The sequence below is a fragment of the Myxine glutinosa genome, chromosome 5, assembly GCF_964187855.1.
Source record: "Myxine glutinosa chromosome 5, kmMyxGlut1.1, whole genome shotgun sequence".
Taxonomy (NCBI): domain Eukaryota; kingdom Metazoa; phylum Chordata; class Myxini; order Myxiniformes; family Myxinidae; genus Myxine; species Myxine glutinosa.
The window spans coordinates 164178704-164191547 of NC_136265.1; the positions used below are offsets into that span (position 1 = coordinate 164178704).

General features: G+C 48.0%; 1 protein-coding gene across 1 annotated transcript in view; it reads right to left on the reverse strand.

Moving 5' to 3' along the window:
* LOC137426814 (protein tweety homolog 1) overlaps positions 1-12844 on the reverse strand; it is a 70924-nt gene that overhangs the window by 57885 nt on the left and 195 nt on the right. The window lies entirely within an intron of this gene.

Genomic DNA, 12844 nt, shown 5'->3' on the forward strand with positions numbered 1-12844 from the left:
GAGTAGACAACAGAGGTAGGAGTTTATAAATTGAGCTATACTAGCAACGGGACTCGCCCTATGGGCAGGGCTTCAATTGGGAGGCCTAAATGAAAAGGCAAAACATCAGAAATTGAAGGCTTTTTTTATTTTAAACGATTCATATAAACATCCGTTCAATCATATCACACACAAATCATCAAAATCTAAACAGTACATGGCGCCCATTTTGAAAAAAGATTGAATTCTGCAAAACGGAAGCGGCCGCTACATCTTTCTCAGTCGCACGTTTATGTGTGAAGAGTGCATGCCGAATCTGTAACACGGAAGCGGCCGCTACACCTGTTTCTCAGTCGCTTTGCACACGCTGCCATGTTACTTCGGAGCCGCACGTTTATATAGGAAGAGTTCGTCAGGAGTCGATACCAGTCTCTCCTGGTACGTAGAATAAACAGTATTTGTAGAATTTCAACAAAAGCCACATCACTGTTCATATCGGTAAATATTATTCCATCGTGTTTGGAAAAACTGGAAAATTCGAAAAATTGGAAAAACAATATAGCCTATTTTACTCCCAGGGGTCCCAGGAATACCCACCCAAAATATCATTGCGATCGGTTGAGCCGTTTTTGCGGTACCTTCAAACGGACGGAAGGACATTTGGTGAATTATAGTAAGATTATCACATAGCATTTGCACAGATTGAAAGGAAAGGGATAAAGTGGAATTTGCATAGAAAAGAGACCCACCCCCCGCCCCCCAAGGGTTCAAAAAATTGGCCAAAAAAAAAACTTCTTTACTGGCAAAAAAACCAATCCTATTTACTGGCAAAAAACCCAATCTTATTTACTGCCAAAAAACAATTCTATTTACTGGCAAAAAACAATCATTTACTGGCAAACACAATTATATTAAATGTCAAAAACAATTAACTGGCAAAAAAAACACTTATTTACTGTAAAAAAAACAAAATTTACTGACAAAAAAACAATCTTATTTACTGGGAAAAACAATTTTGTTTACTGGCAAAAACAATTCTATTCAATGGCAAAAGCAATCTTATTTACTGGCAAAAAACAATCCTATTTACTGGCAAAAACAATTCTATTCAATGGCAAAAACAATCTTATTTACTGGCAAAGAACACTACTGGCAAAAAGAAATCTTATTTACTGGCAAAAAACACTTTAGTGACAAAAATAAAATCTTATTTAGCGGGAAAAAAATATTATTTACTGGCAAAACAACAATTTATTCACTGGCAAAAACCAATCTTATTTACTGGCAAAAAAACAATCTATTTCCTGGCAAAAAAAATCAAATTCTTGGCTAAAAACAATCTTTTTACTGGCAAAAATCAATCTTATTTACTGGCAAAAAAAACATCTTATTTACTGGCAAAAAGAATCTTATTTACTGGCAAAAAACGCTTTAGTAAGAAAAATAAAATCTTATTTAGTGGGGAAAAAAACAATATTATTTACTGGCAAAACAACAATTAATTTAGTGGAAAAAAACCAATCTTATTTACTGGCAAAAAAATCTTGTTTACTGGCAAAAAAAACACTTATTTACTGGCATAAATTACTCTTATTTACTGGCAAAAAGAAATCTTATTTGCTGGCAAAAAACACTTTAGTGACAAAAATAAAATCTTATTTAGTGGGAAAATACAATATTATTTACTGGCAAAAAAACAATTTTATTTACTGGCAAAAAACATCTAATTCCTGCCCAAAAAAAAACAACAAAAAAACTTACTGGCAAAAAATAATAATCTTATTTACTGGAAAAAATAAATCTTATTTACTGGAAAAAAAACTCATTTACTGGCAAAAAACGCTTCTTTCATGGCAAAAAAAAATCTTATTTAGTGGCAAAAACAATATAGTGGGGCGGCTTAGCCCAAATATTCAAAAGAATTGTGCATTTTGTGATACAAGCACCAAATTTGGCACAAATGTACATTAATATGTTGCGAACATTTTCAGATATTGGGCCACTTGAAATTCCGTAATTTTTTTTTTCAAATTTTTTCAAATTTCGTAATTTCAAATTTTTCGGGTGACACCGTCACAATTTCGGTCTTCGAGGCCGGCCGATAGGCAAAGTGTGACCGGAAGGGACGAGGTTCTCCTGACCACGTGGCCCTCGATCTGGGAAGCGAGAGGCGTTCCATTAGTGGACGCGCCCCTCACGCCCGACTTTTGGGCGGCCCCGGCAGGCCGTTTGTTTTGACGTTCCGTGACAGGCCCCGCACCCCCACCTCCGGGCCGACCGGAAGCTTGTGCTGAGTACATCATACCTGAACAACTCAGTGAGGCAGAACACAGCAGTGCACACCAGGGTGACCCCTTCAGTGCATAAACCAATTAACCTGTCCACTGCAGGGCATATAGAAATGAAGTTATTTTCTGCATATAATAATAATATAAGTTCAGTTCTATATAACAATTTCTGTTATCACCACTACCACTACAACTACCACTACTACAAGCTTTGTCTGGAATTTTGTGGACTAACAGACAAACAGACATACAGACAAGCTGGGATCAAAATATTACCTCCTTCCACCATTGAGTGTAGAGGTAAACATCATGGAAATTATATCATGCCCTAGATTTAATTCATGCTTACCCGTGTATTTGCTTCACTGGTTCACAAGGTCTTTTGCATACATGTAATTCAGACTCTCGTCTTCATTGCTGACCACACAATGTTCGCAACATATTAATGTACATTTGTGCCAAATTTGGTGCTTGTATCACAAAATGCACAATTCTTTTGAATATTTGGGCTAAGCCGCCCCACTATATCGGCCGGCCTCGAAGACCGAAATTGTGACGGTGTCACCCGAAAAATTTGAAATTACGAAATTTGAAAAAATTTGGAAAAAAAAATTACGGAATTTCAAGTGGCCCAATACCTGAAAATGTTCGCAACATATTAATGTACATTTGTGCCAAATTTGGTGCTTGTATCACAAAATGCACAACAGGTTTGCTATGCTGCTACACTAATACTATTTACTGGCAAAACACAATCTTATTTACTGGCAAAAAATCAAACAATTTATTTACTGGTAAAAAACCAATCTTATTTACTGGCAAAAACAATTTACTGGCAAAAGCTGGCAAAAAAAACAATCTAATTTCTGGCAAAAAACAATATTATTTACTGGCAATTTTTTTTAATTACTGGCAAAAAACCAATCTTATTTACTTGTAAAGAACAATTTACTGGCAAAAAACAATTTCCTGCGAAAAAACAATCTAATTCCTGGCAAAAAAAACAAATTCCTGGCAAAAAACAATCTTATTTACTAGCAAAAAAACGCTTCTTTAGTGGCAAAAAAATCTTATTTAGTGGCAAAAAACAATACTATTTACTGGCAAAACACAATCTTATTTACTGGCAAAAAAACAAAATTTATTTACTGGCAAAAAACCAATCTTATTTACTGGTAAAAAAAAACAAAAACAATATTTACTTCCAAAAACAACAATTTACTGTCAAAAACAACAATCTAATTCCTGGTAAAAAACAATCTTATTTACTGTCAAAAAACGCTTCTTTCATGGCAAAAAAATCTTATTTAGTGGCAAAAAAACAATATTATTTATTGGCAAAAAAATATCTTATTTACTGGCAAATAAGAAAATCTATTTACTGGAAAATAAAAAATCCATTTACTGGCAAAAAACAATTTCCTTGCAAAAAACAATCTTATTTACAGGCAAGAAAAATCTTATTTACTGGCAAAAAAGTCTTATTTACTGGAAAAAAAAATCTTATTTACTGGAAAAAAAAATCTTATTTACTGGCAAAAAACGCTTCTTTCATGGCAAAAAAACATCTTATTTAATGGCAAAAAACAATACTATTTACTGGCAAAACACAATCTTATTTACTGGCAAAAACAACAATTTACTGGCAAAAACAATTTCCTGGCAAAAAAAACAATATTATTTACTGGCAAAAACAATTTAATTACTGGCAAAAAACAAATATATTTACTCGTAAAGAACAATTTACTGAAGAAAAAAAAACAATCTATTTCCTGCCAAAAAAATTCAATTCCTGGCAAAAAACAATCTTATTTACTGGCAAAAAAAATCTTATTTACTGGCAAAAAAAATCTTATTTACTGGCAAAAAAACGCTTCTTTAGTGGCAAAAAAATATCTTATTCAGTGGCAAAAAAACAATATTATTTACTGGCAAAAAACAAGCTATTTACAGGCAAACAAAAAAATCTATTTACTGGGAAAAACCATTTCCTTGCAAAAAACAATAATTCCTGGCAAAAAACAATAATTCCTGGCAAAAAAAATCTTATTTACTGGCAAAAAAGACTTATTTGAGGTTTTTTTAATCGTACAAAAAATAGCAATTTCAAGCAATACTGAAAATAAAGCATTTTTTGGTATACATGATCGATGCTCATGGAAGAGCTAGAGTAGAATGGAAGAGAATAAAATGGAAAGGAGAGAAACACCAAGAGCAGAATAGAAGCGAGAGTGAGATCAAGGAGGTGGTTGGGGGTGACATGGGCATGAAGAAGCTGTACACAAGCTCAATGAAACACAGCTGGGAGAGGAAGTGGAAAGTGGGGATGAAACAGAAAAGGAACAAATCACAACTAACTAACTAACTAACTAACTAACAACAACTAACAAACAAAAAGAGAGGAAGAGAGGAAAAACCACAATAACCTGGAAAAATGGAGTGATAGCGAATGGGGTCATTTCGGTTAGAAGACGTCATGATCTATGGATAGGAGATGGCCTGAGGTAGTGGTGAACAGATGCATTGAAGCCTCGAGGGAAGAATGGGACTGAAAACACTGGGGAAGTTGGTTCCACAGGAGAGACAAAAGAGGGACCAAATGAGTGGAGGTGAGCAGTAAGCCTGGATGTTGAGCATTTAACAAGAGGGTTACTGGCAGACAGACAATGTGTATGGATGGTTAATTGCAAACACGGGCTTAAGATAGGACCCTGAAAAACAGAACATTTGTTGCACATTTGTTGACTAATAAACATTTTCGTATACAGCATCAACTCAAGGTCAAACCTTCCATGTTGGGATAAATACTACTACATGATGCGAACCTTAAGCGGGGTCCACACCTGAGAAACCCGTTACCACAACTTGGTTGCATCCAACTGAATTGCTTATGTGTGGGTACTTCTGCAACATGTTGCAAGCAGTTGCATAACCAGATTCTTACACTGCATGTAAGCTCTACAATCCACATCCTAGCAATCTACTGAGTGATTTGCTGCAAGGGATGTTATAATTTGCACATTTGTTGACTATGATTGGTTGGTGTTGCTGTTGTTGTTGCATAGTCCCGGACAGTTCTTTCGAGCAAGCCCGCAGCAAGGATACAGCCGATCGATCTTGCAGGAGCGATCCAGAGATGCCCTACATCCAGGATGGTGTACCCCCGCCTTCACAAAGTCAGGGCCATGACAGAGTTAGAGCGAAAGAGAAAGAGGGAGAGAGAGAGAGAGAAGAGACGAGAGGGAAAGGGCCGGTCCATGGGGACCGTTCGGCACTCCGACCTTGACCACGCTGCCCTGACGAATCGGTGCAGTGCAGGGCTGGTACCTCCATTAACAACCTTGTTCACACCATCATGGGTACGCTGGCCTAATCTTGAACAAACCAGACAAGATTCCCAGAGAAGAGAAATGTCTCAAAACCAACCATTAAACTACACAATTCCAACCATAAATCAATAGGCCTAAGGTTGTGTGATTGCTACATATTCCTTCTATCACTGTTAATCACATCTATTCTATTTGTGCCCTGCTCAACCCACCCAGGACCTCAAATTGGATGCCTTATAATACTTCGGTACCTTAAAATGGATGCCTTGGAATCCTTAGACATCTTAAAAAGTATGCCTTACACCTCAAAAGCTCAGAGCTGTTTCTGAACATCTCATGCCTTTGTCTTGGCTAAGCTAAGGAAGCTACTGAAGGAGCTGGGGCTCCCACGTCGATCGGAAGTATGGACGCGACAAAAAGCTGGAATTCATCCGAGTTGCTTTAATCAAACCAAACACTCAGGCACTCTGAAAAGCCCGTTTATCGGGCAGCAATATATATACATATTATCCCGGAGCGTTTGCCCAGGAAAGGCGAGAGGGGGCGTGGCCCAGCGTCCTGGCTGCGGCCTGGCAAGTTGAGGGCGAGCCTGCCCGGGCATGCCCGGGCATGCCCGGGCGTCCCGACCGAGGCCTGGCAAGTAGAGCGCGGGCCTGCCCGGGCGTCCTGGACGAGCCCGGCATGGTGATCGCTCCGCGTCCTTGATAGGTGCAAGGCGATTGTGAAAACCCAGCGGTAGCCGCTACACACGTCCCCCAGAATCGACTTGCACCGGCAGGGTCAATTTGAGGGGGGTCCTGATGACCCGGCCGAAGCGACCCCTGGCGGGTCGTGGGAGGGGGTCCGGTGTGGTGGTGGGCGGTCGAGTGGGGGGCACCGTGGACGGGGGGCGGCCTCGCCGCGGCGGAAGGGCCACCCGTGGTGGGTGGTCGACGTCCACGTGCGCCGGCTTGAGGCGGTCCACCGCAATCCGGTCCGACCTGCCGCCGATGTCGATGACGAACGACTTGTCGTCCCGTCGCAGCACCCGGAAGGGCCCGTCGTACGGCGGCCGGAGTGGCCCCCGATGTGCGTCGTGACGCACAAAAACATACTCCGCTGTGCGAAGTGCTGGGGGGACGTAGGACTGGGGGTCACCGTGGTGGGATGTTGGCACGGGGGCAAACCGTCGGGCGGCCTCCTGGAGGTCCGAGCGCTGGTGAGCTGCGGACCAGGGACTGGTAGCGTCGGGCACGAATTCGCCTGGGACACGTAGCGCCTGGCCATAGACAAGCTCGGCGGTGGATGCCTGGAGGTCCTCCTTGGGGGCCGTGCGGAGGCCCAAAAGGACCCACGGCAGCCGGTCGGCCCAACCGCCGTCTTGAAGGCCGGCCATGAGCGTGGCCTTCATGGAGCGGTGGAATCGCTCGCACAACCCGTTTGCTTGGGGGTGGTAGGCCGTAGTACGGTGGAGCTTGACCCCCAGGTTGCGGGCGACCACGCCCCACAGCTCGGAGGTGAACTGTGGTCCGCGGTCTGACGAGATGTCCGCCGGTGCGCCGAAGCGGGCGACCCAGGTGGCGATGAAAGCCTGCGCCACGTCGGCGGTGGTGGTGGAGACAAGGGGAACGGCCTCCGGCCACCTGGTGGTCCTGTCCACCATCGTGAGCAGGTGTGTGAACCCCCGTGACGGGGGAGGGGGCCCACCAGATCCATGTTGACGTGGTCGAAGCGTCGTTCGGGCACGGTGAAAGGTGCCAGCGGGGCCTGGGTGTGTCGGTGGACCTTGGCCCGTTGGCAGGCCGTGCAGGTGCTGGTCCAATCGCGGACGTCCCGACGAAGGCCGTGCCAGACGAATCGCGCCGACACCAGCTTCTGGGAAGCTTTCCGGCCCGGGTGGGAAAGCCCGTGGAGGGAGGCGAAGATGCGGCGTTGCCAGGTGATGGGCACGATGGGGCGAGGCTGGCCTTGGGAGACGTCGCAGAGCAGGACAGTGTCCGCGAAGGGGATGTCGGCCAGGCGGAGGCCCGTGTCCGCCGCCCGGAGGGCTTGCACCATGGTGTCGGTGGTTTGGTCCGCCGCCATAAGCGCAAAGTCCACGCCCAGGTGGACCGCGTTCGCGCTGGCCCGGGAAAGACAGTCGGCCACGGCGTTGTTTTTGCCGGCGACGTGCCAGATGTCCGTGGTAAACTCCGACACGGCGGAGAGGTGGCGTGTTGGCGGGCCGACCACGGCTCCGTGACCTTGGCCATGGCGTAAACCAACGGCTTGTGGTCGACGAACGCCGTGAAAGGTCGGCCCTCCAGGAGGTGGCGGAAATGGCGGACGGCCAGGTGTAGACCGAGGAGCTCCCAGTCAAACGTGCTGTATTTGAGCTCGTTCGGCCGGAGCTACCGGCTGAAAAAAGCGAGTGGCTGCCAAACCCCGTTCACCCATTGCTCATGTACGGCGCCCACCGCGTAGTCGGAGGCATCCGTGGTGAGGGCGATGGGAGCATTGAGCACCGGGTGAGTGAGCAGTGTTGCGTCGGCGAGGGCCCGCTTTGAGCTTTGGAAGGCCGCATCCATTGCTGCGGACCAGGCGATGTCGTGCTTGGCCGGCTTGCCCCGGAGGGCTTCGTAGAGGGGCCGCATGAGTTGAGCAGCGCGGGGCACGAAGCGGTGATAAAAATTCACCATTCCCAGGAATTCCTGCAGGGCCTTTATGGTGCGGGGACGCGGGAACGTGGTGATGGCCTCGACCTTGGTTGGCAGCGGCACGGCCCCGTTCTTGGTGATGTGGTGGCCCAAACAATCAATGGCCGTCGTGCCGAAGTGGCATTTGGCCGGGTTGACGATGAGGCCGTGCTCGCTGAGGCGCCCGAACAGTGTTCGGCGGTGGAGGAGGTGCTCGGCCCGGGACGTGCTGGCGACGAGGATGTCGTCCAGGTAAACGAAAAGGAACGGCAGGTCACGCAGCACGCCGTCCATCAAGCGCTGGAACGCCTGAGCCGCGTTCTTGAGACCAAACGGCATCCGCAAGAATTCGAATAAGCCGAACGGCGTGATGACTGCCGTTTTAGGGACGTCGGCCGCCCTGACAGGTACCTGGTGATATCCCCGTATGAGATCAATTTTCGAAAAAATGACCCGTCCCGCCAGACGGGCGGAGAAGTCTTGGATATGCGGGATCGGGTACCTGTCGGGGGTGGTAGCGTCATTGAGACGGCGGTAGTCGTCACACGGGCGCCATCCACCCCCCGGCTTTGGCACGATGTGCAATGGCGAGGCCCACGCGCTATCGGAGTGCCGCACGATGCCGAGGTGCTCCAACGCGTCGAATTCGGCCTACGCCACGGCGAGTTGGCTGGGTCGAGGTGGCGGGCCCTGGCGTAGACCGGCGGGCCCGTGGTTGGTATGTGGTGCTCGATCCCATGCCGTACTGCGACGGCCGAAAACGTCGGCCGCGTGAGGGCCGGGAACTCCGTGAGCAGGCGAGCAAACTCGTTCGCCGCCGGGACGGCGCATGCCAGCTCGGTCGGCGCGGAGCTGCTCAATGTGCATACCAGGGAGCTGAAGGTTTCGGCGTTGATTAAACGACGCCGTTGGACGTCCACCAGCAGTCCGTGTGCGCAAAGGAAGTCGGCGCCTAGCAGAGCCATGGGCACGTTTGCGGTTACAAACGTCCAAGCAAAGCGTTGGCCGCCGAAGCAGAGGGTGACGTTGCGCGGGCCGAAGGTGCGGATGGTCGATCCGTTGGCCGCAACCAAGGAGGGGCCGCAAACCGCGGATTGCCTGTCCTGGTCAGAGGCGGGTATGACGCTCAGTTGGGCGCCGGTGTCGCACAGGAAGCGCCGTCCGGACGCTTTATCCGTGATGAACAGTAAGTTGCCCGTGTGGCCGGCGCTCATGGCTGGTAATGAACGCCGGCCCGGCCGCTTCCCGGCCTGCCGAAGGTGCACGGGGGTCGGCATGTCCGGGCCTTCTGTCCGAACCTGGCATGATAGTAACACCACGCTTGGTCAGGTGGAGGCCCCGGTCGTCGTGCTGGAGGTGGTCGGCTCAGTGTAGCGGCCGCCAATTGCGTCGGCAGTTCGGTCGTCGACCGTGCCAGGTGCTCGGGCGCCATGGGTGTTGCGTCGGACGGCGGTGGGTCCCATGTCGCCGCTGCGATGCGCTGTCCTGCGGCGGAGATCTTGTCGGCTTCTCTGGCAAGGGCCCGGGGATCTGTGATCGTCGTGCTTGCCAGGGCGAGGCGTACCGGGTTAGGCAGCTGACGGAGGAACAGCTCCCGGAACAGATTTGCCGGAGAGTGCTCGCCGAGCAGTGAAAGCATGTAGTCCATTCGCTCGGAAGGGCGCGTGTCGCCGAGCTCGGGCAGGTCGAGCAGGCGCCGTGCGCGTTCCGCCGATGGGAGGGCGAAAGCGTCGAGGAGAAGCTTCTTAATCGCGCTGTATTTGTCAGCGGCTGGCGGGCTCTCGAGGAGGCTCAGGGCGCGGGCCGCGGTGGCCGAACCGAGCGCTGCTACCACATGGTGGAAGCGGGTGTCGTCAGCCGTGATGCCTCGCAGGGCGAACAGGGAATCCGCCTGTGCGAACCAAACCGCCGCGTGAGCCTCCCAGAAGGTAGGCAGTTTAAGGGCGACTGCCGTGTCCATGTCGGTAGGTCACCAATGAAGGAGCTGGGGCTCCCACGTCGATCGGAAGAATGGACGCGACAAAAAGCTGGAATTCATCCGAGTTGCTTTAATCAAACCAAACACTCAGGCACTCTGAAAAGCCCGTTTATCGGGCAGCAATATATATACATATTATCCCGGAGCGTTTGCCCAGGAAAGGCGAGAGGGGGCGTGGCCCAGCGTCCTGGCTGCGGCCTGGCAAGTTGAGGGCGAGCCTGCCCGGGCGTCCTGGACGAGCCCGGCATGGTGATCGCTCCGCGTCCTTGATAGGTGCAAGGCGATTGTGAAAACCCAGCGGTAGCCGCTACACTACTCTACTTTCCAATCACCTTGTGGCACAAGTATATGTGCCAGTCACTCCACACTGGCGGACTGAATTTCCATGTCTTTTATGAGCAACACTGGTTTTTTTTCCCACAATATTCCAACAAGGTCGTCATAAGAAAAAATGATTATTGTACACAAAACACGACATGATAGTGACAGCTGTGCAAGAAAAACCTTCTCCTTTACATTTCAGACACTTGTATTCTTAATGTTCTTTCATATGTGGTGCACGGCTGTGAGTATCGTCGTTGCTGTGGACATAGCTGTGCCATTGATGCAATGCCCTCCGTCGGATAAGGCAGTAATTTGAAATTTGGCCAGGGTGCCGAAGATAACTCGCCTACTCTTCACGAAGGACACCGTGGGATCTGTAACGTCCACTGTCTAATGCTGGCAGACTGGACGCCCAGTTCAACGTCCATCCGACGACGGGCACACACCAACGCCTCACCCTGCCTGTGAAACACCAGGATGACGGTCTGTCTCTGCGCCGAGATTCAAACTCAGACTAGACGGCTCAGAAGCGAGTTCGCACAAGTCTCGGCCATCATGCCAGCCCACTTCCATTCTGGCATATGGTTTTCCGAGTTTGGCAATGAGTTTGGCACTCATTGACAAGCAGACGGTATCAGTATCAACAACTGCCAACTTGGATAAGATCAACAACCGGATCAAAATCCAAAACATGATACCTACTGAGGTCATGCATCCGGTCGGTGGGTGACACCATAGGGGTGAGACAAAAGGGGTCACCCTTAGACCATAGGGGTCACCCACCGGACGCTGGACCATAGGGCTCATAGGGGTCACCTACCGGACGCTGGACCACACGACATTCAATTCAGAAGTTTAAAAGGTATCAAATTATTATTCTGCTGCTCCAAACTAATAACCTGATGAACCATTCAACACCTTTTAATAGCTCTTGTAAGCTGAGCACTACCCAAAGAAGACCATCACATTCACATGATGGCTGACCATTCTCTATTGCACCAAATCCATCCATTTCCTTTGGATTCCCTGAACTGCTTATAGTGTACTTTGGCAGTTGTGAACTGACATCTCATTCCCAAAGCCCCTAGTTTTGATACTGAGAAACTTTTGAGAACCTGGTTCAGTGTTTGCCTCGACACGACGGTGAGGCACAAGACCCTATTATTGCTCACCATATCCAGGCCGAAGGTCTGCCAGGTTTCTTCGTTGCTAAAAGCCATCATTAAACTATATACGTATATATATATATCTTATAAAAGGAGCCATGTCTGTCTGTTTGTTTGTCGTGTTATAACTTGAGAACGGATTAACGGATTTCAACAAATCCAACTACGGTGGATTCAAGTAACTCCCGGGAGTGTTTGTGATCCCAATTTTTTTTTTTTTTAATGGGTCCATGGACACGCGTGTCAAAACTGCAAATGGCAACACATGGCGTTGGTTATTCCTGCAAGGAGAGCAGGATCTCCCAGGAATCCTTTTTTTTTTTTCCTTCCCCCATATATTAACCATCACAACAAAGATTGATATTTCAGTCAGCGAAGCGACGGGTCTTATATTCTAGTATACATTAGAATGCGAGTACGTCTATAAAATACGTACTATAAATCCGCACAAGTCTGGGCTCAGTCTATTTGTACTCGGGGTGTTCCCAGCAAGGTTTCCGACGTTAAAATAAGTTAATATTTGGGAAGTGGGAACATTGCAAGAACTGACACGCTGGACGGAACGAGTTGAAAACTTGTGGTTGTGCTCTGGGAGGTAAAAAAAAAAACAAAAAAAAAAAACTCAGTTTTGGGACTTCGAGGGGGCGTGGGTGATATGGGGAGGGGGAGGAGTTGAAGTGGGCGGGGCAATCTTTATGTAAATGTGTATCGTATAGCGCCACCTAGTGGAAGCTAGTATTACAGGTGATAGCAGATGCCAAACAAGATTGAGTGGGGGGGGGTCATGTAAGGATGGGTTCTTTGATAAGGACATTAATTTGATGTTTCAAGGTGCTTAGCAGTTAATCCCTAATTATCTGTCTGTGACGAATCTTCAATTATCCATCCCTGCTATTTTCTCCCTCCAGTGTTCTCAACAGTCTTTTGAAGGTAACAGCACACATATGAGTCATTCAAGACCTTCAAGACCTTCGTAGGCCTACCCTGTCTGAATCTTCCTCCAACGATGCGTTGCCACGAGTTTAAACTCTACCATGGAGGTCGACCCGCTGGTGGAAGGACCTGTGAAGATCGGGTCGTCCCATGTTGGACCATAGGGGTCACCCATCGGACGCTGGACCATAGG